Below are 27367 nucleotides of genomic sequence, written 5' to 3' on the forward strand. Positions count from 1 at the left end.
CTGCTATTTTGGGTTTTATTAGGGATAGGATGAATGAGGACCCAAATACTGTTTATTTTGCTAGATTTTGTCAACTCATTTACAGTTTTTGTTGTCCTGATAAGCCCCGAAACTTTAGTGAGACAATTCAACCTTTTAAACATTCTAAAAGGGCCTTCACAGACTTGTTATCTATTGATAATAAGAAAGAGATAATAAGACCCCTTCAAATTCCTACATCAGTAAAACAGTTCTTAGTAAACTCTGACCCCAACATATACACACCAAAATTTTTTGAAGTTGCACCCTCTCAACCTCCATCAGCACCTACAACCAATACTCAATCAGCTCAATCTTCTCAACCACAACCACAACCTACCATCAGAACCTATTTTCAACCAGCACAATCCTCTCAACCAACCTCTGGTACTTCTCAAAAAGTGTCAGTTATAAAATCTGCTACAACATCTAGACCCAAACCTTTAAGTGCAAAATATGTTCCTAAATCTCCACCAAGGAGAAGAAGATGATGATTCTGAGGGATGAGTCAGATGAAGATGAGCAAGTCCAGGTTCATGCATCAGAACCTGTGACAATAGAAGCTGAAAAGGAAATTTTTCAGAAAGAGGTAACTCCTCAGACACAGACTGAAGCTGAGGATTCTGGAATTTTAAAAAGGAAAAGAACTACAAGTTCTGATGCTGCTCAAGCAACTCCTCCTTCATCCAAAAGATCAAAGAAGATGAGAGCAGGTAGGCATATGTCACAACCTCAATCCGAGGATGCTAAAGAAGCTGAGGGAGGGAATCAGGAATCTCTGGTCTCATCAGGATCAATAGTGATTGAAGCTTTGCCACCTCCACCTCAAGCTGAAGAAACTGTTCAAGATACAGTGATCACACCTCCTGTCTCTCCAATCAAAGAAATAGCTACAGTTGAAGATTCAGGATTAAGTCCTGAAATTGACATTCATAGGCTGAACATTCCATCTGTCTTATTTCTGGAAGCACCACAAGGCCAAGTGACGACTCCACTTGTTTCTCCATTAAATGCTGAAATACCAACTACTCCAATTCTGGATGTGGAAATAGATGAAGTTGTACCAGAATCTCCTATAGCCATACACACTCTTATGTTGTTAGAGATGATGAGCCGTTAGCAAGTTCTGGAGAGTCAGCTCCAGTAAACACTCCAGTTCCAATTCTGGGAAAGGAGGAACTGTTGAAATATGTTGAACAAGAAGCTACTGTTCCATGGGAGGAAACTCATAGAGGAGTTGAATGGACCAAGAAGTGGAATGAATCTAATTTCATTCCCAGCTCAAAAGTTCTGTCAGATCATATTGCAAAAGTTGATGAGTTGTTGACAAACTCTGACTTCAAAGCTCAACTTAAAGTCACAGCTTTCAGTACTAAAAGTCTTTAAGGTCAACACTCCATTACTCATGCCAAGGTTGATAAACTACATGAAAATGCTGATAAGCTGGACCTGATGCTCAAGGTAGACAAGAACAGGTTTAGCAGACCTATTCATGAAAAAGTAGAGGCTATTGAGAAAGTTCAAGAAAAGCAATAGGGCCAACTGAATGAGGTCCTGCAGAATCAAGCCTCTCAATAAGCACAACTCAATGAAATCCAATCTTCTGTGGAACTACTTCTTTCACTACTCTTTCCAGATGATGCCCAAAAGGGGGAGATGGTAGTTAAGTCCAAATGCTCTACTATTCAAACACTGAAGAAGAAGGATGATAAAGGAGATGACCAGGGAAACCCTAGCAAGGGCAAAGGTCAAGGGCAAAGCAACAAAGTTTCTTCAAAGAAACTAATTTTTGATTCTAGCAAATCTTCTACACAGAAGAATACAAGTTCTGAAGTTATGAATGCTCAAACTCTGATAGCAAGTTCTGATAATCAAAATCTGATATCAAGTTCTGATGTTCTGATTCAAGCTGAAATTCAAGACTCTCAGAAGTTTTTACAAACTCTGAAGCTTAAGGAAAGGGAGACTACTGTCTACTATAAGGATCCCAAGATTCAGAGACTTGATGAAAAGATTGCTAGAAGTTTATTTCCCAAACATAACCCTGGAATGGATTTAGAGACTCTAAAGGAGGAAGAAGCTAGATTTGCAGCTGAGAAGACAAATCTTAAATCTAAAGCTTCTAATGCAAAGAAACCTCCAAGGCCTAAGGCAAAAGGCATTATGATCAAGGAAAGGTCAACTTCTGAGGCTTCAAAGCCCAAGACAAGATCATAAGTTGAAATTGATCCCAAGGCAAAAGGGAAAGGAAAGGTTGATGAACCAAGAAAGAAACAGGAGATGAAGATTCCTCAAATCCTGATGAAACCTGTGTGCAAAATGGTTCAGGTTTTTGATGATACAGCTGCTGAAGATGAAACTGTTGAAACTTTGAAAAGAAGAAAGATAACAGAAGAATCTAAGACAACCTCTGTAACGTTTGGGAAATTACGTCTATATTATATCATAATTATAATAAATTATGTGTGTTAATGTGTCAGTTATGTGTAATTATCTGTCAAACCCTAATTGTTACGTGTTTCGTGTATTCCGTGTCATTTCAGTATTTTTAAGATATTTTTCAGATATTTTATTTTGCATTCATCGCTTTCATTTCAAACGTTTTACGACCCAAACCATGATTTTAAAACCAGTCTTTCAAATAAAATAATGGGCCTTATTTTTCACCAAACGGCTTTTACCATCGCATTATTCTGAACATCTAAACATTTTATAAATTTTCTCGTTTTGCGAAAAATGACTTTTCCGGGCCTTATTGGGTGTTAGAAACCGCACAAAAATCACAATTTTATTTTTATAAAATTATAGGACTTTTATTTATACCATTTCTTTGAATTTTTGCATTATTCACAATTTTTGGGAAATTTTGGCATATATATTGTATATATAAAATATTTATAAATTAAATTTTAATACTTAAAAATTATAAAAATTAGGGCCAAATATTTTTATTAGATGTATAAATAGCCCCTTAATTTTATTTAGGGGTATTATTTTTCACACTATAAGTAGCCTAATTATCAGTTAATTATAATTAATTAATTATTAAAATTCTGCAAATTTTCTGGAAATTCTCTGAAGAATAAATCGGGTCGGAATTCGGGTCAGAAATCAATCGGTGATTTTGAAAGTTTCTGAGCATCAAATCGATCGATGTGAGTATCCAAATCGATCCTCTCGATTTGTTCTTTCGGTTTCTGGTATCAAAATCATGTTTTGATGTGTTAATTTTCAATTTCGATTTTAGGGTTTATACCCGATTTGGTACTTTTTGATTCTGGGGTTATTTGTTGAAATTGATGTTGTAAATAGCTTTATTTGATGGTTTATGATCGATTCCTGCTAATTAATTTTACTGACGATTTCTTGAATCGATAGAACGATATCTAGGGTTTATGTGTTTTTTTTAATCGATCGTTTTTTATTATACAGATAGCTGAGGTATATAGTGAAATAGGGGTTTGATTGTGTATGTTTCAAGCTTTATTTTAAGCTATAGATTATAATTTTTGATGTACAAATCCGTGATTTCGACTTTTAATCGGAAAACCTGGAAGTTTTGCCGGAGAATTTGATTCCGGGATGATTAGGAGTCGTGGTTTCCAGAATTAGAATGGTGAAGTGATAAGGAATGATTTGGCATCAAAAACCCTGTCAAATGATACCTGTTTAGTCGATATCGGAGCATCGCCGGAGTCCGGGTACTCACCGGATTCTGGGTTGATTCCGGCAAGTTCATCCCGACCCGGGATGTTCTTCCCCAACTCGTTTGACCCGGTTTTTAAACCCGGGTTTGATCATCTGATACCCAAATCCATTTTCTGATTGGTATTTCTGAATTATAATTAATTATTTATATTTTATAAAAATCAAAATTAGTTTTATTAATTCTAAAATTCTAATAAAAATCAGTTTTAAATTCTAAAAATGATTATTAATAATTCCTAAATTATGTTCTTAATTTATAAATTCGAATTTAGTAATTTAATTAATTATTTAATTATATATCTATTTATTTATTATTTAGTAATTAAGTAATTAATTAATAATTAAAGATTAAAAATTAATCGGATAGTATGATTTAAAGATTCGATAATTCGTGAAATAAAACGAGTAACTTGTATCTATACGAGTAATTGAACGATGAGTTATATTACGATTATTCGAGCGATAGATAATTATTTGAAAAATATCAGAATAATTATTCATAAAAAATAATTAAATATAAATAATCGATTAAACCGTAATAATAATCGTAGTAGTTCAATAATTATGCGAGGAATGCAAGTAACTCGTAGAAATACGAGTAGTTGATCGTTGAGTTGGAATATAATTCGAAATACAATTTATTTATTCGATAAATAACGTATCAGCTAATGATATAGATTATTTATTTGTAAATAATTGATCTAATCGAGTAAGTAATAATAAATTGTAAATATTTGTAATAAATTGTAATTAATCATAATAATTAGGAATTAATTATCTTAAATTATTAAATAATTACTTATTAATTATTTATTAGTTATTTATTATTTATTAATTACTTAAAAGTAATTAATTATTTCGGTAATTAATCAAATAATTTTCAATAAATCATAACATATTCATTTTAACTCCAAAAATTATAGAAAAATTATTTTTGACTCTGAGTTTCTTAAATAATTATTTAAAAATTATTTTAGGGTTTAAAAATTTGTAATAATTATTTATATTTGATAAATAAATTGAATTATCAGTGTTAAATTGATATTAATTAGACCGTTAGTCCGATTTGAGTGATACGAAAGCCATTTGACTCAGAAAAATGAATTCTTTTCATTAAAAATAATGGTAAGACCTAATATCTTCTTGAAATTAGTTGAATTTGTTACTTGCTTGATTATCAGTCAAAGTGCGTGCCGAGACGAGTCCGAACAATTCCGAAAAATGGGAAATGAGACAGATGGTGATCAGTGGGGCGATCAGCGAGTCGATCTTAATTCTAAAAATTATTTTAACTATAAAAAAATGATTGGGTGCTTATGTATATTATGTGATTAATCGAGTCTTAATTGCTAATATATAATATATGAGTCAGACTTAAGCGTATGGGTAAATGATAGGAACGATGTGAAATCGATTCAAGATGCAATTGAAGTACGAAATAACTTAACCAGTATATTTTTGCTAACAGAAGCTAAGCCAACAAGGCAGGTTGAGTAGATGATAGACGAAGGTGATTTAATTGCAGTGAGTCGCGCAGAAGGCAAGTTTTTCCTCTATTCTATTTTCAGAATGGTGATATTTCCTTCAGAGTCTTATCACGCTTGCACTCTTTTGATTCTCTTGTTCGTATTTCATTTCTATTCTTGATTTATCCTTTTCATTTGACTTTATTATTCATATTCCAATTGCTACTCACAGTTGTTGATATATTCTGGTGATTAGAATATATCAAAGCATACCGATTGTTCCGGTTGCTATTCCAGGGACTGGATAATAATACTTTCGGGATTAAGTTTACTTAATCCTAAGGACCGGGACATAACCGGTGCCTTGAGATGGGCAGTAGTGCTTGGGTGCCCGACGGGATCTATATAGTGAGATATAGATCTGCACTGTATCATGGCTGATCAGCAGGGTATAGATGCGAAGTTGAGTCAAGTTTAGTTCGTTTGTAATCGCCAGTAATGGCCTTCTTTCTATTCTCGTGGGGTTATATCTTTGCAGATATACCTGGGTTACAGATTTATTTAAAATGCTTTAAACCTGTTTATATTTTGTGGACTTGTTGAGCAATTTTTGGCTCACCCATTTTTGTTGTTATTCACCTTATTGTTTTCAGTTTAGAAGGAATATGAAACCCATCAGGACTCGAGTGGTAAAGAAGCGGGTCAAGCGTCAGGATCCTCTCATACCCAAGGTGTTGATCCTAATCCAGGAAGAAAGCTTTGAGTTGCCCGAACAGGTGGTGTGTAGATAGTTAGTGTGTGTGTTTGAATAAAAGATGAACTTAGTTTAATATTGATTAGACAATGGTTTGTAATAAAGAGAGTTTGTGAGATTTTGAATTTGGTTTGTAATAAAAGTAGTTAGTGGTTCTTGTTTTCATACTTCAACCTAAAAAGATCCTGGTTAGTGTTAAAGGGGTTTAGTTTCATTTCTTTAGTAATTATTAATCAGATTGTAAAGGTTTGGTGATTAGCTAGTAACCCCCAGACTTATACCCCGGGTCTGAAGGGCGTTACAGGTTTGGTATCAGAGCTGTAAGTTTGGTCCCTGAAAACAAGAACATTAGGGTTAAGATAAGATAGGGAGATCACATAGGATAGGAATAGTCAAATAGGAAGAGTTGTGTTAGGATTTAGGTCAGATTAGAATAGGAAAGTATAAATTTTAGGATTGTTTAGTGACCTTTCTTTGCTTTGGTATATTATCAGATGGCATCTTCTGGTTATTCTGCGTCTTCTGAGAGGACAGTCACCGGGCCAGCAGCACCAGTTATACCTCCAGTATCTGAGTACATGTTTCCTCCTCTACCATCTCCACCATCATTGCCACAGGAGCCGGTACCACCAGTACAGGGGATAGTTCAGGACCCTATGGAGATGTTCGATCCATTTGAGTTCTTTGAACCGATGGTTCCTTTACCAGTTGAGCATCAGTTTATACCGGGGATTGAGCCAGAGTTACCACCACCACCAGTGTTACCTCCTATACCAGTGCATGCCCCAGAGCCTGATGTATTTCAGATGATTTCAGTCGAGGGGATGGGAGAGCATGATGTGGATCTACAGTTAGGATTACCACAACAAGGTGCAGGTATATCGAGGGTTCCGTCACAGGAGTCAGTAGGTCAGGTTGCACAGTCGTATATGGTACCATACCATGAGTACAGAGTTATGAGGGATGATGTGGAGTATTGGAGAGCAGAGTGCCGAGAGATTATGCATCTGTTTGACCAGAGGGACAGAGGACCGTTAGCGGCCCTATAGCCAGATTACTATATGAGACAGAGATTGCAGTCGGTTCTGATGAGTGCCACTTGGGAGCTCGATGATTTGACCCATGAGGGACCGCCTTCTTTTATAGAGTTCTACAGGATATTCCGCTTGGCACAGACTTTGGTCCAGGCACTTAGGGAGGAGCTGAGGCGTATTCCGCCTGGGTTTTGAGACAATGACTTCAGAGTACGGATGTATATAGAGACAGTATAGTATAACATAGTGAGTAGTGTGTATGTGTGTATTAGTAGCTTAACCAGTAGTAGTAGTTTGACTGATAGTAGCTAGTATGACTTGTTGCCACGGTGATAACCAGCAGAGCGAGATTTTTGTATCAAGCATTTACACCTGAGGCTGGTGTCATATATATAAAATGAACTTTTTCACATTTCTTTTATTTAAATTCCAGTCTTTAAAGTTTTATAGCATTTACCTTCACTTTATTATTTTACAACTTTTCATATTTTAATTCCTGTTAAAAAAAAAGAAGAGAAAGAAAAGAACAAACATTTTATTTAACTGCTTACATTTCCAGTTTTTTTATTCAGCAGCTGTTTTCTTTATTTAAAACATGTTGTTAATATAGGATAAATTGTTTTCTTACCTACTGTCAATTATTTATTAAACTGTTAAAGAAATATCACTTGTTTTATTATCAGAAGATTGAAGCCGTGTTAAAATGGGAAAGACCAAAGACACCAACAGAAGTTCAAAGTTTCTTGGGATTGACGGGATATTATAGAAGATTTGTCAAAGATTTTGCGAAATAGCAACGCCGTTGACCAAGTTAACTCGAAAAAGTGAAAAGTTTGTATGGGATGACAAATGTGAAGAAAGTTTCCAAGAGCTGAAGAATCGGTTAGTAACCGCACCGGTACTTATATTACCAGACGAGCATGGGAATTTCATTATTTTCAAGGATTCTTCGTATCGCGGATTAGGATGTGTATTGATGCAGCATGGTAACGTCATTGCATATGCTTCGAGACAGCTTAAAGCTCATGAGCAGAAATATCCTACGCATGACCTGGAATTAGCAGCGATCGTATTTGCATTAAAATTGTGGAGACACTATCTCTACGGTGAAAAATGTGAAATCTACACAGATCATAAAAGTCTGAAGTACATCTTTACGTAAAAGGAACTGAACATGAGACAACGTCGATGGCTGGAATTGATTAAAGATTACGATGTTACGATCAGTTATCATCCAGGGAAAGCAAATGTTGTGGCAGATGCGCTAAGCAGGAAAGAAAGATTAAATTGGTTAACTTCATGTGAAGAATTAGCCAAAGAAATTGATAAGTTGGAAATCGAGATTCGTGTTCCCAATGAATCTGCAGAAGTTATCTACGCTATGACTTTTCAACCAAAGTTGCTAGAGAAGATTCACCGCTGTCAAGAAGAAGTGATGAGTCAAGATGACGACTTAACCGGAGAAGAAATCACAACTCAGAAGGATAATGAAGGAATTTTATGCTTTGCATCGAGAATCTGGATGCCTAATGTGACAGAATCAAAAAAAGAAATATTGTGAGATGCGCACAGTTCGAAGTATTCCATTCATCCAGGAAGCACAAAAATGTATCGCGATCTAAAGGAAAACTTTTGGTGGCCGAACATGAAGAAGGAAATAGCAGAATGGGTAAGTAAATGCTACACATACCAACGAGTCAAAGCGGAACATCAAAGTCCGAGTGGATTATTACAACCATTAGATATTCCAGAATGGAAATGGGAATATCTAGCGATGGATATTGTGGTAAGACTACCAAGGACTAAGGCTAATCATAATGCGATATGGGTAATCATTGACAGACTAATGAAGTCGGCACATTTTCTACCGATTAACAAATTTTCACTCGACAAGCTAGTGCACTTGTATCTCAAGGAAATTGTGATGCGACATGGAGTTCCAATATCTATCGTGTCTGATCGAGATCCCTGTTTCAATTCAAGATTTTGGAGACAGTTTCAAGAATGTCTTGGAACTAAATTAAACATGAGTACCGCGTATCATCCGCAAACCGATGGGCAAAGTGAAAGAACTATCCAAACGATTGAAGACATGCTACGAGTTTGTGCGATTGATTTTGAAGGCAGTTGGGATGAGCACTTACCTTTGGTTGAATTTTCTTACAACAACAGTTATCACGCAAGCATTGGAATGCCACCGTATGAAGCATTATACGGAAGAAAATGCAGATCACCAGTATATTGGGATGAAGTTGGAGAATGTAAGATTTTGGGTCCAAAATTAATCCAACAAACCAAAGAAAAGATAGAACTTATTTGGAAATGAATCGATGCAGCACAAAACAGGCAACGCAAATATGCAGACCAAGCAAGGAAGAATATGGATTAACAGGAAGGAGAACACGTATTACTCAAAATATCGCCATGGAAAGGATTGACTAGATTTGGAAATAAGGGTAAATTGAAACCACGATACGTCGGGCCTTTTGAAGTTTTGAAGAAAGTGGGAAAAGTTGCATACGAATTAGCTTTACCGCCTCATATGCAACATATTCACAATGTGTTTCACGTGTCGATGCTTAAGCGATATAATCCTGATTCTAGGCATGTAATCGAGTACGAACCGATAGATATCCAACCTGATTTGTCTTTTGTAGAACAGCCGGTAAGAATTTTAGAACGGCGAGAGAAAGTATTGAGAAATAAGTCTGTATTTTTAGTGCGAGTTTTGTGGAGAAATCCTATGGTTGAAGAATCAACCTGGGAACTTGAGAGTGAAATGCTAAAAGAAATATCCTCGTTTGTTTTCATAATGAGATTCTGAGGACAGAATCCTATTAAGGGGGGCAGGATGTAACGTTTGGGAAATTTACGTCTATATTATATCATAATTATAATAAATTATGTGTGTTAATGTGTCTGTTATGTGTAATTATCTGTCAAACCCTAATTGTTACGTGTTACGTGTATTCCGTGTCATTTCAGTATTTTTAAGATATTTTTCAGATATTTTGTATTTTGCATTCATCGCTTTCATTTCAAACGTTTTACGACCCAAACCATGATTTTAAAGCCAGTATTTCAAATAAAATAATGGGCCTTATTTTTCACCAAACGACTTTTACCATCACATTATTCTGAACATCTAGACATTTTATAAATTTTCTCGTTTTGCGAAAAATGACTTTTTCGGGCCCTATTAGGTGTTAATAACCCCACAAAAATCACATTTTTATTTTTATAAAATTATAGGACTTTATTTATACCATTTCTTTGTATTTTTACATTATTCACAATTTTTGGGAAATTTTGGCATATATATTGTATATATAAAATATTTATAAATTATATTTTAATACTCAAAAATTATAAAAATCAGGGCCAAATATTTTTATTAGATGTATAATTAGCCCCTTAATTTTATTTAGGGGTATTATTTTTCACATTATAAATAGCCTAATTATCAGTTAATTATAATTAATTAATTATTAAAATTCTGCAAATTTTCTGGAAATTCTCTAAAGAACAATTCGGGTCGGAATTCGGGTTAGAAATCAATAGGTGATTTTGAACGTTTCTGATCATCACATCGATCGATGTGAGTATCCAAATCGATCCTCTCGATTTGTTCTCTCGGTTTCTGGTATCAAAATCATGTTTTGATGTGTTAATTTTCAATTTCTATTTCTAGGGTTTATACCTGATTTGGTACTTTTTGATTCTGGGGTTATTTGTTGAAATTGATGTTGTAAATAGCTTTATTTGATGGTTTATGATCGATTCCTGCCAATTAATTTTACTGACGATTGCTTGAATCGATAGAACAATATCTAGGGTTTATGTGTTTTTTTTAATTGATCGTTTTTTATTATACAGATAGCTGAGGTATATAGTGATATGGGGGTTTGATTGTGTATGTTTCAAGCTTTATTTTAAGCTATAGATTATAATTTTTGATGTACAAATCCGTGATTTCGACTTTTGATCAGAAAACCTGGAAGTTTGGCCGGAGAATTTGATTCCGGGATGATTAGGAGTTGTGGTTGCCAGAATTAGAATGGTAAAGTGATAAGGAATGATTTGGCATCAAAAACCCTGTCAAATGATACCTGTTTAGTCGATATCGGAGCATCGCCGGAGTCCGGGTACTCGCCGGATTCTGGGTCGATTCCGGCAAGTTCATCCCGACCCGGGATGTTCTTCCCCAACCCGTTTGACCCGGTTTTTAAACTCGGGTTTGATCATCTGATACCCAAATCCATTTTTTGATTGGTGTTTCTGAATTATAATTAATTATTTATATTTTATAAAAATCAAAATTAGTTTTATTAATTCTAACATTCTAATAAAAATCAGTTTTAAATTCTGAAAATTATTATTAATAATTCCTGAATTATGTTCTTAATTTATAAATTCGAGTTATGTTATTTAATTAATTATTTAATCATTTATCTAATTATTTATCTATTTATTTATTATTTAGTAATTAAGTAATTAATTAATAATTAAAGATTAAAAATTAATCGGATTGTATGATTTAAAGATTCGACAATTCGTGAAATAAAACGAGTAACTTGTATCTATACGAGTAATTGAACGATGAGTTATATTACGATTATTCGAGCGATAGATAATCATTTGAAGAATATCAGAATAATTATTCATAACGAATAATTAAATACAAATAATCGATTAAACTTTAATAATAATCGTAGTAGTTCAATAATTATGCGAGGAATGCGAGTAACTCGTAGAAATATGAGTAGTTGATCGTTGAGTTGGAATATGATTCGAATAACAATTTATTAATTCGATAAATAACGTATCAACTAATGATATCGATTATTTATTTGTAAATAATCAATCTAATCGAGTAAGTAATAATAAATTGTAAATATTTGTAATAAATTGTAATTAATCCTAATAATTAGGAATTAATAATCTTAAATTATTAAATAATTACTTATTAATTATTTATTAGTTATTTATTATATATTAATTACTTAAAAGTAATTAACTATTTCGATAATTAATCAAATAATTTTCAATAAATCATAACATATTCATTTTAACTCCAAAAATTATAGAAAAATTATTTTTGACTCTGAGTTTCTTAAATAATTATTTAAAAATTATTTTAGGGTTTAAAAATTTGTAATAATTATATATATTGGATAAATAAATTGAATTATCAGTGTTAAATTGATATTAATTAGACCGTTAGTCCGATTTGAGCGAAACGAAAGCCATTTGACTGAGAAAAATGAATTATTTTCATTAAAATTAATGTTAAGACCTAATCTCTTCTAGAAATTAGTTGACTTTGTTACTTGCTTGATTATCAGTCAAAGTGTGTGCCGAGACGAGTCCGAACAATTCCGAAAAATGGGAAATGAGACAGATGGTGATCAGTGGGGAGATCAGCGAATCGATCTTACTCTTAAAAATTATTTTAACTATAAAAAAATGATTATGTGCTTATGTGTATTATGTGATTAATCGAGTCTTACTTCCTAAGGACCGGGACATAACCGGTGCATTGAGATGGGCCGTAGTGCCTGGGTGCCCGACGGGATCTATATAGTGAGATATAGATCTGCACTGTATCCTGGCTGATCAGCAGGGTATAGATGCGAACTTGAGTCCAGTTTAGTTCATTTGTATTCGCCAGTAATGGCCTTCTTTCTATTCTCGCGGGGTTATATATTTGCAGATATACCTGGGTTACGGATTCCTTTAAAATGCTTTAACACTGTTTATATTTTGTGGACTTGTTGAGCAATTTTTGGCTCACCCTTTTTGTTGTTATTTACCTTATTGTTTTCAGTTAAGAAGGAATATGAAACCCATCAGGACTCGAGTGGTAAAGAAGCGGGTCAAGCCTCGGATCCTCTCATACCCAAGGTGTTGATCCCAATCCAGGAAGAAAGCTTTGAGTTTCCCGAACAGGTGGTGTGTAGATAGTTATTGTGTGTGTTTGAATAAAAGATGAACTTATTTTAAAATTGATTAGACAATGGTTTGGAATAAAGCGAGTTTGTGAGATTTTGAATTTGGATTGTAATAAAAGTAGTTAGTGGTTCTTGTTTTCATACTTCAACATAAAAAGATCATGGTTAGTGTTAAAGGGGTTTAGTTTCATTTCTTTTGTAATTATTAATCAGATTGTACAGGTTTGGTGATTAGCTAGTAACCCCTAGACTTATACCCCGGGTCTGGAGGGCGTTACAACCTCAGACATAGCTCAAGTTGTTCAGAGTAAAGAACAGTAAATTACAGAAGAATCAGCAAATCTTGATCAAGTCATCAAGAAATCAACCTCTGACATAGCTCAAGTTGATTTGAACAAAATGACAGTTACTGATAAGAAGAAACTACTATGGAAAAATGTTAAACCATCAGATCCTAATAAAAGTCAACTGATATCTGATTTCATGACTGTTGGATTGAAAGCCAAAGAAGCAAGAGACAGAGTTGGATTGGGTCCTGAAGAAGCCAAGATCAACAGAGGAGTTGAAGTACTTATAGAGATCCATTCTTATTAACTGACAAACCTCTTGAGGAAGTTACACAGAAATACCTTGACAAGGTTATATATGTTCAAGTGGTACTGGATGCTCATGATAAGAGTAATGTCAAAGAAAAGCTGATTCTGTTTCTTGAAAATGAAAGAACATACAAAATGTCAGAATCAGATGTGCTGAACAAATCTCTGAAAGAACTTCATTTCTTTCATTATCTTTTGGAGATAAAGTCTGAGATTAACAGAAGATGGTCAAATTTTATAATAAAGACCATAAGGGATAAAGCCAGAATCTCTGGATAAAGGGTTTCAGAATTTATTCCAAATATAGTTGAAAATGATGGAAGTGAAATTCCAATCAAGAAGGATTCTGCTAAACTTGAAGTTATTCTGAAAGAGAAATGTCTGTGCTATAATGAAGACTCATCTCATCCAAGAGTAATCAGACTTGGTGATGGATTGGAAAGAAATCACATCTCAGCACTTAGGACTGCAATCTACCAGATTGGAAGTCAAGATGAAGAAATGAAGCAAGTCAAGGCTACATTAGCTCAAGTCCTGAGAAATGCAGAAGAGAAGCTGATATCAAACTTTGTCAAGAATCATTTTGGATTCAGATTGACTCAGTAAAATTGGTAAAAGCTGCAAGGACTTTAAGTTATAGTTAGTTGTTTAAATAAACTCTTATTGTATTTGTACTTAAATGTTTTTGACATCATCAAATCTATTAACTTGTATATTTTTCATAATTTATAAGTTGGGGGAGATTGTTAGATATATTTGAGATGTCATGTCTAATCTGTTATGTTTAGTTTCAGAACTTAATATCAGGACTTACTGGAAATCAGAACTTACTGAAGTCAGAACTTATATCAGAACTTAAGGTTGTCAGGATTTATATCTAGACTTAAGTGCGAGTACTTCAGATAAGGAATGTAGCTGATTTACATGAGAGGATATGGACTAAAATAATAGAAGATATGCATGAAGAGTTGGACAGCTAGAAGACTTGTAGAAGATAATATCTAATTGATATATTTTAGGAGACGGAATTATATTCCATATCAATTAGCAGATATATTGTAATTGTGTAATATATAAACACAGCTTAGGATTTACACTATAAGTGTTATCATTTACGAGAACATTATTCATTGTAACCTAACAGCTCTTAGTGATATTGTTCATCACTGAGAGAGTAGTTTAACCTACTTTGTAACAAAGCTTATTATATTGAATAAACTTGATTACTGTTATATACTTGTGTTCTAGATCGATTTGATTTTATAAACACTATATTCAACCCCCTTCTATAGTGTTGTGTGACCTAACATGGTACTTTTGTTATTAACATAATGTGCATAATTAGAATGAGTTGATTCAGAAAGAATGATGTTCATTTCTTGATTGCATGTTACTTTTTGGCTGCAGACTCAATGTTGATTTCCATGAGGTCTACTCTCAGGTTATGGAAACTTATCATTACTTACATGTTGCAAGGAATACAATCAAACTTATCATAGAAGGAATAGGGATCTTCAGACTTTGCTTCACCATACTTGCATGCTCCCAATTTTAGCTCACTAACAGCCTTTTTGCAAAGGTGAGTTAGATGATTTGTAGAGCCATATTTCTGACATCGTTTTCTAGGAGCATGAGCAACAAATGCAAAGTTGTTTCTTTCGTTTATCCCAATCTTTCCAATTTTGTTTTTCTTCTTCTTTCTTGCATCTTCAGTTTTAACGTCCTTGATTGGCTTCTTAGAAGTTTGATTAACCATGGGCTTCTTCTCAGCTTTTGAAGTTGGAGTTATTTATGTATATTTCTTTTCATTATCCTCATCAGCAATTTCTTGCTTTATGATCAACTCTTCTTCACTAAAATTTACTTTACATGCTTTGAACATAGGTGAACAAACCTTTCTCAGCATGGCTGGGACATCTTCACTTGCAGTGGCTTTTCCCTTATCACCTTCAACTTTCCTATTGTTGTTCAATGCATCATAATCCAATCCAATAGCAATGTTAGCACATCACTTATTCTTCTCATGGTACTGACCAACTAATTAAGATGTATTCTTGAATGATTTCAGTTTCACTTCATTCTTCTCTAGCTTCTCCCTCAACACAACTTCTATCTCAGTAGCACACTTTAGCTTGTTTTTTAGATATTAATTTTCTTGCTTGACTGTCTCAAGCTCCACCAGCATTAAATCAAACTTTTTTTCTCACTCTCAAGCTTCTCATTAGCTTTTGATAACCTACTAACCTCCTCAGTAGCTGCTACCATGCTAGTATGGATGTGGAACATTTCTATGCACATATTTTCAATAGTTTCCTTATATTGGCTTTCATTTAAATCAATGGTGGTGAGAGTTGGTACCTTTGTTTTTTATGAGGATGACTATTCTTGCTCCAAGGCCATGAGTGCATAGTTTCCTACTTCCTCATCATCATCATTTTCAGAATCATCGCAACTCTTTCCTTCTGCAATATAAGCTTATCCCTATTGCTTTCTTAGAAGAGCCTCATACTTTGCCTCCAATTCAATATAAGCCTTGTCCTTTTTCACTTTCTTTGGCTTCCTGCATTCTGTAGCAAAATAACCCAATTCATCACAATTGAAGCAGCTGATCTTTGATCTATCTACATATCCTGTTTTTTAGCCATTTTTGCTTTCAGAATTAAACTGTGTCTTTCCCTTCCGGCTGTTATCCTTATTGGATGATTGTCCCTTATTTTCAAAGAATTTTGGCTTCTTTACTCTATTGCTAAAGAATTTCCATGCTAAGTAAACCATGGACTGATTTAACTCATCCAATTCGTCCAAGGTGTAGAATTCATCCTCTTCAAGTTCAAGAATAAACAACAACAATGTGGTTCCTTGTTCTTTTGCTCATTGCTTGAGACAACCGGAGTCAGGATTTCCTATTCATCATCAAATGACTAGCTGTCATTAACCACTAGAGCCCTTGATCCATCAATAATGTGACCTTGACCAGCACTTAAAGACTTTCTTTGAATCATTTCCAATTTATAGGTTTTTAAGATACCATATAAAACCTCCAGTGTCATCCTGCTCAAGTCTCTCCCTTCTCTTATAGCTGAGATCCTTTGTTCCAAATGGTCAGGAAGGGTGAGCAAAAACTTCAAGTTAACCTCCTCATCTTTATAGTATTTGTCATGAAGCTGCAAGTCATTAATCAGCTTGTTGAATCTTTTTAAGACATCAGTTATACTTTCTTTAGGTTTATCCATTAAACCCTCATATTGAGATACTAAAATTCTCCTTTGGTTTGACCTAACTTCCTCTATTCCTTCACAAAGAATTCCTATCTTCTCCCAGATCTGTTTGGCTGTATCACAGTTGATAATGTTATTATACATTATGTTATGAAGTGACTCTATTAAGATTAGTTGCAGGCCACTATCCAGAGAGACTTTCTCCATTTCAGGATCAGTATACTGTGAAGGATCTTTAGAAGCATAATGAGCTGGAATGACCATGACTCTATCTGTAGATTCTTCAACTCTTTCCATGGGGTGAAAGGGCCATTCTTGAGAATCTAAACATATAATAGATTAGCCATCTTTATAAACAGTAGCATTTTCTTTTTCCATAATGTGCAGTTAGATCTATCAAAGGCAGGAATCATGATACTGCTAATCTTCTGTTTATTCATTCTTCCAAGATCTTTAATCTGTTTGCTTTCATATTTTACTCTGATACCACTTGTTAGGTAATGAATACAACACAAAGGGGGGTGAATGTGTTTTTGACAATTTTAAAGGTTTTTGATTTTCTTTAACTTGGTGATCAAAGTACATAAGAAATGTAACAATATTATGCTAACTAAAGTAAAAAATGTGCACACAATATTTCAAAACTCACTTAATTTTATATATAAATCAAGTTAGTGTTTTGCTACAAATTCCGGGTTCTTTGTATGTTAAGAACTCAGCTTCTTCCTTGAAAGAGTTACAAGAAAAACTAGATCTATTTGATACCTTAAAAATAGAGGACCAGTGTTTACTTTCTAGATTAGTAAACATAAGTTCACACAACAAGCAATAGAATGTACTAAACCCTACTTCCGTTATCTCTAAAGCTTTCCATTTCTGGCTTAGTGTATCTTTGCAAATCCTGTGAATCTGTGACTTTCCTTTATCAGTTAATCTTGGCCTTTGATCTTGCACTCTTCAAGCTGCTTTTGTAGACTTTTCAATCTAAGTGATTAGATCATTTACTCATTGATAATCTTGAATATTTAACTTGTCTGCATTCTATACTTGAGCTTCATATCGAGATCTCCAGTTTGAACTATAGAGAACTGACATCTCGATAAGTATAATGGCTTATCGAGATCTCTTAGTTCTCTATAAGTGTTTTGACTTATCGAGGTCTCTGAGTTCTCTATAAGTGAACTTGGTTTATCGAGATCTACTGATTTATGCATGTAGAAATGACTTGTTGATATCTCTGAGATCTCTATAAGCATTTTGACTTGTCGAGATCTCTGAGATCTCTAATGAGAATTTGTCTTGTTGATATCTCCAATCTTCATGCCTTCATTTGGTTTGTCGATATCTCTGAGACTTCTCTATAAGCTATTTTGGACTTCTCGATAAGTCATTCTGGAGTTCACGATTGACTTCTCTATAAAACTTGATATGTGACTTGTAGATATCTTGACTTATAATATTTTTCCCAAAATAGATTTATTCAACTCCAAGCTTCTTCACAATTTCTCTGAGTTATGATCTTCTTGATCTTCTTTCAGAGTTTATTCTTAGGCTTGAGACTATTTACAAAAAATACTCCAGTCTAATCTTTGACATTTTTACAGACTTAAGTAATACAGTACAAAACACAAATTTAGATTATCATACAACTAATTCTTAGGGTTTTCAATTTGACTTGGTCTTATTATAGTACAAGCATATCTTACACAACAATAATCATAACAACAACAGTATACGGTAAAAAACTTTCCTGTGCGATCTGGGGTGAAACTAGATTTGGTGTGAGTCTGGTAACCTATAAACAACATATAAGCCGGAATTAATCCACGGTCGCTTAAGAAACTAGACTTTATCCATTTAGACCCTAACGTTCGCTTCTACGCTTAATGATTTACATTAGTCGCTCGCGTACCCTCGGCTCTACCATTTTTATAAAATTAACTATTAAACATTTTAAGGAGACTCCTTCATGAGTACCAACTACCTAATAAACCTTACATAAATGTTTCGTGTTCCAATTAGTCTTATAAGGGTCGTAAACAAGGTCTCAAAGTTATGCGAGGGGTAAGGGTTCGTTCGTAAAACTCAGTAACCTAAAACAACCATTTCTCCTAAACCGTAAATCAGATCTAAGAGATCCACTTTATTGTCACTTTACTTTATTGTCATAAACACTATTCACATCAAGAATATGGAACCACTAACTAAACACTAAATTATATATCCGTAAAAGATTTGAAAGAATTTTTTAATTTAGTGAGTATCGTATTCAATCCCCCTTCTACGATACTTCGGGACCTAAAATTTTCACCACATAATTTAGCTTCTCTTTGAAGCTTCATTCCCATGCTACTTGAATGTGCTTGCCTCTTGGTCATTTATTTATTTTACGGTTCGCTTAACTCTCGTTCTCGTTAATCATTTGAGTGATCATATACGGGATCTTATTACTTGGGCTTCCCTAAACTTTTCTTAATATTTTATATTCCTTTAATGATCCTTTCTTATAATCATTACATTGAAATCCTTTTAATCATGATACCTTATACTTAATTCTTTTGGTATCTTGTGGATTTTCGAGAAAAAATCAAAGTGTTCGAAATCAAATTATGACGACCTTTACATATACTCATTTTACTTTATAGGATACTGATACGGTCTTAAAATATCCATAATAGTACTCATATATAGGGTGGTCTGATAATTTTTCTCAATCAGCAAAATCAGCGAATGTTACTATTCATCAGGGTTTCAAAATTTCCAATAATTGGGGTTATTACACTGAGTTTCCAAAGCTTTCCATATTGTTTTGGCAGTCTTACAAGCAATCACCATGTTTGACATGACATTGTCTAAACTGTTGTGAAGAATATTCCTGAATTTGGCATCTTTGAGCATTGAAGTTTTCTCAGTTTCAAACCATTCAGAATTCTTTTTCCTGATATAGTGTTCAGGAACTCTTGCTGCCATTTCCATAACCTTTTGAGGATAAGAAGGTCCATTATTGATTATATCAATATAAGCATCATCAATGGCTTCAAGAAACATGATCATCTTTACTCTCATGTAGAGTAGTCATCCTTTTTCAGAATTGGAATCCTCATGCTTTCATACTTACTTCCAGACATCTTGATCTTTTCTAATTATCAATCAATTAGCCTGCTCTGATACCACTTGTTACCCAGTAAAGAATAATTATTTAAGGGGGTGGATAAAATTATTCAAACAATTTGATTATCAAGAAGTAAAGTACAAGTAATAGAATCAAATTACATTTTATTTAATCTCTTATAAACTGTTACAAAAATCTCTCAAGAGAACAATATTCTTAAGAGTTGTTAGGTTACAATGATTCTCGAGTAATGCACACCTTAGAAGATAACTTATTATGTGTTTATATATCAAACAACTACATTATCAATCTTTATTAATTACAAGATTTGTTATAATATAATTTATCTAGTTTCTATACATATGTAAATTAACAACTTCGATCCTATAAGTCAGGAACCGACTATATAAAACTCCCCAAATACTAGGACTGTATAAATCAACAGATTCTGATTTATCCTGTAGTGCAGTCATATCCTGACAGTCTGTATCCTGATGCAAATACTGATTGCATGCAGATCCTAATTCCTGGGAATATCCTGATGCCTTAGCAGATCCTTACTGGCTTTGATAAATCCTGATCCTGATCCCAGCAAATCCTGATTCCTCACTTTGACTTTTTCCAACATTTGATTATATTAAAAGTTACCTTTGACCGGGTGATGATAAAAGTGTATTTCGGGTATATTATGAATCGTATGAGGAATATGAATGATCTAGAAATGATTTAACTCTCCTAATTTTAGGATTAATATTATTGGCCTCTTGTGTAAGCTAGACTATGAAATATGTGGCCACACTTAAATGTTGATTTGAAACGAAAGAATGCTCATTGATCAAGGAAACCTGGACTAAACTTTGATGAGGATGACACATTAACATGCCACTAATTTAATCTATAATATATGGTTAAGGAGTTTATATTACATTGTACATTATTCACATAAGGTTTAATCTATCACCAATTTATTTATTATTACTTGAGTAACAATGATGTACTACTAAATACCGCTCATTGTTTACGATTTTTAATATAGATTTAAAATTTGTTACCAACGAAATAATAACCTATAAGGTCACACACAATGAATGATTCAAGGATTATTTAATTTAAATTAGATTTAAATTATATTAAAACAATTCGAATTATTTATAATATTAACTAAGTGTGACTTAATTAATTAGATAAATAATGATATTGGACTTTATTAATATTAATTATGAAATTTGTTTGTTAAATAAGTAAGTGCGACTTAATTATAATACAAATAGAAAAATTTAAATTAATAATAACTCCTAATTAATTAAGAGTTATAATTCATCTTTTCTACTCTCTATAATATATCTATTGTGGTCGATTTTATAAGTGAGAAGACTTTTATTTAAAAAAACCTAGCCACTAAGAGAGAAGATGGAGAGAGCAAGAATAAACGACTTTGTGCTAGTACACATCCAATCCTTGAGTTCAAGCATTCGTGTGGATACTGATAGAGTGTAGATCACGAGAGCGGGATGCGTGGTGATTGAACAAGCTTTGGATCTCCATTAATCAACCAATTTGTAAAGTTTTTTAAGGTAAACAATCTGATCTACAATTAAATATCTATTTTTCACATGGATCCTGTGTTACATTTTTTAATTACAGTTTCGGTTGCACTTTATGCCTCGAAACCCTTCAACTTGATCAGCTATGAGCTTCTTAGCAGGATTATTTTAATATATAATCTTGCTCTAAATCTCTACCTCCATCTCAAGGTGCTTTTTAATCTTATGCTTTAAATATCGATTGGTGTGCTTAATATTTTCCAAAGTGACATTTTAAGGAACTATCTAATCATATTCAATTTGGAGTTTCTTTAGTTCTTCTTCTAATTCACCAACAGTCTCTTTGGTTCACCTTAGTGTAGTACAAACATTTCTATATAATTCTCTTGAGGTAGTATTTTGCTCGACACATTCCTTAGTCTTGCATTGTACCTTAAATTTATCATAAGAAACTGCATTGTCATACAATAAGACAGTTTATCTAAAATCAAAACAATGTTCATTCTCACATAGATTATCAGCAATTAAAGCACAAACAGTTGGAAATTCTATATATAAAAAAGATTTTTCTATTAGTGCTATAATTCCAAATTGCTCTTCTTCTTCCTCATTGTCATCCTAACTTTTTCCTTCAGCTTTATAAGATTTTACTGGATACTTCTTTGAGCTGTCAAAGTCCTTTTTTCTTATAAACCTTACCTTTGTCTTTAGCTTGTTGTGACTTTCTACATTCAGTGGCAAAGTGCCCAACATCATCACAGTTGTAGCTTCTGAACCTGATCTATCAACCATCCATGTCTTGTAGCCAGATAAATTTGGCCTTTGTCCGCGATTGCTGCTTCCAGAACCTCTAAATTCTTGCTTTCTTCTAAACCTAATGTTACTGAACATCCCTTCAAGATTAGCCATAGTGGGATCTTCCATACTCTACAGCTCCTCTGTGGTATAATAGTGACTTGGATTACCAGAGAGGTTTTCATCTTCCATCTCAGCTTCAAAGAACATTTCATCTTTAGACTTTGGCTTTGCAACAGTTATGTCTAGCTCTTTGTAGTCACTTGCAACAAGCACAGTGGTCTTGAGAAATTCAAAATCCTTGCTATCAATTGTACCAACACCATAGATGATATTCCTTTGTTCTTTCTCCATCTCATGTGTCTTCATTTTACCATACAACTTCTCAAGTGTCATGGTCTCAAAGTCAGCACGTTCACGAACAGATGAAGCTTTATTCTCTAAATGGTGAGGCAAGGTCAGCATGAACATCCTGTTGACTTCTCTTTGATGATAATTCTTACCATGTATACCCACTTCATTCAACAATTTATTTAGCTATTCAAAAACTTGGGTTACACTTTCTACTGGTACATATTTAAAAGCCTCATATTGTGAAGTCAAAAAATCTAGTCAATTTTGCCTGACGTCTTCAGTTCTTTCCATCAGCAATTCTATGGTTTCCCACATGTGCCCTGAACTCTCACAAACCATATTTGGGCGACTCATATAATCATCCATTGAATCCACCAAAATAAGTTTTAGGCCTTCATCCAATTCAATCAAGTCTTTATCCTTTGTAGTCCATTCAACTTTAGGACATAGAACTTGATTTCCAGTGTAACGCTCCCAAATCCGGGGTCAAAGGATTTGGTCGTCATGATGAAACCTCAATCCAAATTAACTTGTTTAATCAAAATGCAAATGCCAACAGAAGATATTTAGCAATTATGACCCCAAACTAATCCAAAATCTTTTCAATAATTCTCAACCTTAAAACTTAACCCGCTAGTATAACTTCAAAAAGAAGTATACTAGGCCCAAATACAATACACAATTATAATATAATATAATATAAACAACTTTACATAATAAAACTTATACTAGTCTGAAAACCCTAGACCAACCACCTTTCAAAAGCTTCTTCTTTGCTTCCTCGAATTACGCGACTAAACAGTGCAAGTTAATCTCACTGAAGGTTAAATTTGAGAACAGACAAGTGTGAGCGAAAGAATTGCTCAGCAAGTTCATTATAACATATATAGGTTCTTTTTGATATAAAACCGACGTCTGCAATAGAGCAGGACCTTAAAAAATCATAATTGGTGAATCATAACATTTTAGTTAAGGAACCCCAGAATTGGTTCCTTAATTGTATTCAAAACTATTTTGATATTTTTGAGTGAAATGCTTCAGCAATACTTTGAATCTTGTCGAGAATAAAACTCGTAAAACTGTGTTTACGGAATTATCATAAACAACAAGAACATGAACCAATGATTATGGACTGAATCATAAACCTTATTCAAAACCGAACTCTTGAAATTCATACTTATTTTGTTGTCATATCAAATTAGATATCAGTACGAACTTTGATGCTTATAACATCCCATACTGAAGTCAACATCAATCATCTATACTAATACCACCTTGGATATTAACAACAAAGTATGCATCAGCATAAATCAGGAACTGAATCAAAACCGCATTTCACCTTTAATCCAACACAAAAACAGCTGATAAACCATTTATTCTATGGATATCAAAACAATTTAGAAACAACAGTTTAGATTGGAACCAATTACATTTCATGTTGTTCCTGATGATCAGTCACGAAACAACACCGGTATCCCGCAGCCATACCGTAAATTTAGGTACTACCCATATCCCGTAGCCATACGGTACCTATAGGCGCCAGAAAAGGCATATATTCGCCTTGAAAGATATTACAGCTGGACATATATCTCGATCACCTACGCTATAACCAGTAACCATTCCAATCTTAAAACCTTTTAATTGAAAAGGAGCCGACTCAATCGACATCCTAAATAATTTTGTTTCCCCATTTACTTGGGCAGGAATACTCGCAACAAAATCATCTTTTTCAAAATCCAAAACATTCATAAATCCAGTAATGTGATAAGTAAAATTACTTAGCTATTTTGAACATAGAATAGCAGAAGAGTACTTTCATAAACAGAATCATTTAATTCAGTGATATGTAAAACATTTATCTATTCTAAACTGAGAATAGGGAAAACGATACATGCATGATAAGATTCAAAATAAATATCACTTGAACAATAAGTGATGATAGGGATACTTGCCTTTGAGATTTAGCAGTTAGACACACTCGCAAAGACGCATATATTCTGACATTCTATCTCAAAACATCACCGTCTTTATTCTACTTATCATTTGACCTGCTGCTCATGCAGTGTTGCAAACTCAATATTCTATACTATTCAACTCTAGTTGTTAGATATATTTGATAATGTCATGTGTAATATGATTTGTGTTTAGTTTTCAGATTTTAACTAACAGGGCAAATCAGTACTTAACTGGAAATCAACACTTATACTGAAGACATAACTTAAGATATCAGAACTTAAGTTATCAGAACTTAAGATTCAGAAGATATTTATCAGGAGATAATATCATGACTTAAGATGACTTTCAGATAAGGCAGGCGGCTGATTGAAAGGAAAGAAGATCGAGACTAAGACAGAAAGAATTATGCATGAAGAAGGAATTCTATGAAGAATAGAATACTTGGAAGAAAAGATAACTAATTGATATATTTTAGGAAGCAGAATTATATTCCATATCAATTAGAAGATTATCTTGTAACTGTGTAGTATATAATCATAGGCATAGAGTTTACACTATAAGTGTTACGATTATCGAAGTTATTATTCTTTGTAACTCTAGAAGCTCTCGTGATAATTTGTTCATCACTGAGAGAGGACAGTTCCATATTGTAACAGAGTTTATTGTATTGAATAAAATCTGGTTTCTGTTACTTGAGTTCTTATAATCGATTTGATTCTGCTAAACACTGTATTCAACCCCCTTCTACAGTGTGTGTGACCTAACAAGTGGTATCAGAGCTATCTGTTAACACATAAACAATTTAAGATCCATAAACAATCATGTCTGAAGAAGAAACTCCAACCAAGCCCACCAAAACTGAAGAACCTCCAAAAACCATAACCCATAGTCGATATGAGACTATAAGAGTTCCCATGTTGAAACCTTCTGAGTATTCCATATGGAAAGTGAAGATGGCTATGTTTCTGGAAGCTACAGATCCAGAATATCTCGACAGGATTTATGAAGGACCACATATGCCAACCAAACTCTCTGTGGAAGTTGCAGGTCAGCCAACAAAGTCTGTACCAAAGGCGAAAAGTGATTACACTGCTGAAGATATCTCATCGATTGCGAAGGATGCAAAGATAAGACATTTACTACATAGTGCCATTGATAATGTCATGTCAAACAGGGTAATTAAATGCAAGACTGTAAAAGTGATATGGGATGCTTTGGAAACAAGGTGTCAGGGAACTGATTCAATCAAGAAGAACAGGAAGACTATACTTACTCAAGAGTATGAGCACTTTGACTCAAAGCCTGATGAGTCATTAACTGATTTATATGACAGATTTGTCAAACTCTTGAATGATTTGTCACTAGTTGACAATGAGTATGATATTGATGATTCAAAACTTAAATTTCTGTTAGCTCTTCCTGAAAGAGGGGATTTGAAGGCCACAATAATAAGAGACAACTATAATCTTGATGAAACAACTCTTGATGAAATTTACGGGATGCTCAAGACTCATGTACTTGAGATGGAACAAAGAAGCAAGAGGAATGTAAGAAAATCAAGGACAGTTGCTTTTATGGCTGAGGAGGAAATTCCCAAAGAAGCTGCCTCAGAGAAAGGCAAGGGCAAGGCTCTTATCACAAAGTCTGATACTGAGTCATCAAGTTCTGATAGTGATGATGACTCAGAATTCGAAAGTATATCTGAGATAGACCCTGATGAGGAGATGATGAAGCTGTGTGCTCTTATGGTGAAAGGAATCACAAAAATTGTATACAGGAAATTCAGAAGAGGAAAGAAGTTTTCCAGGAAAGGTGCAAGTTCTAAAAAGAAAGGTTTCAGAAAATATGAAGGCAAAGGAGGAAAGTCTGACAGAGGAGATTACTCAAATGTTAAATGCTACAACTGTGGTGAGAAAGGCCACATATCTTCAGATTGCAGAAAAGGGAAAAGTGACAAAGGCAAGGCTCTTATCACAAAGAAGAAAAGCTGGTCAGATGCTTCAGATTTTGAGGATGAGGAAAACTATGCCTTGATGGAAAATGCTGATAGCAGTTCTGATACTGTTGACTTAAAGGTACCTCAAACTACTTATGCCTTTCATACTGATGATATTACTGAGTTGAGAAGATATCTTAAGACCACGTTCATTAGTTATAAAGATCAAACTTTAACATGTGAAAGATTAGCTTCTGAAAATCTTGCTTATAAAAAGAGGAATGATTATTTAGAAAAAGAGTTAGTCATGTTCCATCAAACTCAGAAAGATAGAGATGATGCCTTTTATGTTAAGGATGAAGTGCTAAAAATGAATGATTCTCTAAAAACTGAGTTAGAAAAGGAAAGAGAGATTATCAGGAGTTGGACTAACTCTGGTAAAGCAACTCAGGATATTCTTAGTAGTGGAAACTGGAAAGAGGGCTTAGGTTTTGGAGATGATAAGAACAGTAAGGGAACTGTAGAAACTTAGCCTATAGTTGTTAAACAAAAACCAAAGGTAAATCCTGTTAAAATTGTAACTGCAAAGTCTGATATTGAAAAATCAGAAGTTAAGGAGAAAGTAACTTCTGACAAACCTAAACAGGATAAGCCAACTGAAGTTAACATAGGCTTAATGACTAAGAAGTAGCTTAAGCATAAGCTGAAAGATGTTAAGAATGTAAACAAGGTAAAGCCATCTAGGAAAAATAGGAATGGAAAGGAAGGTGTGAACAAAAGTAACAAGTATAAGCCTGTTTCTAATGCTCCTAGAAAAACATGTAATAACTGTGGAAGTTCTAACCATCTAGCTTCTTTTTACAGGAAGAATAAGAATATAACTCATTACCTTCAAAATTAGGAGTTAAGAGTCAGTCTGTTAGAT

The sequence above is a fragment of the Apium graveolens genome, chromosome 7 (genome assembly GCF_009905375.1).
Source record: "Apium graveolens cultivar Ventura chromosome 7, ASM990537v1, whole genome shotgun sequence".
Classification (NCBI taxonomy): Eukaryota; Viridiplantae; Streptophyta; class Magnoliopsida; order Apiales; family Apiaceae; genus Apium; species Apium graveolens.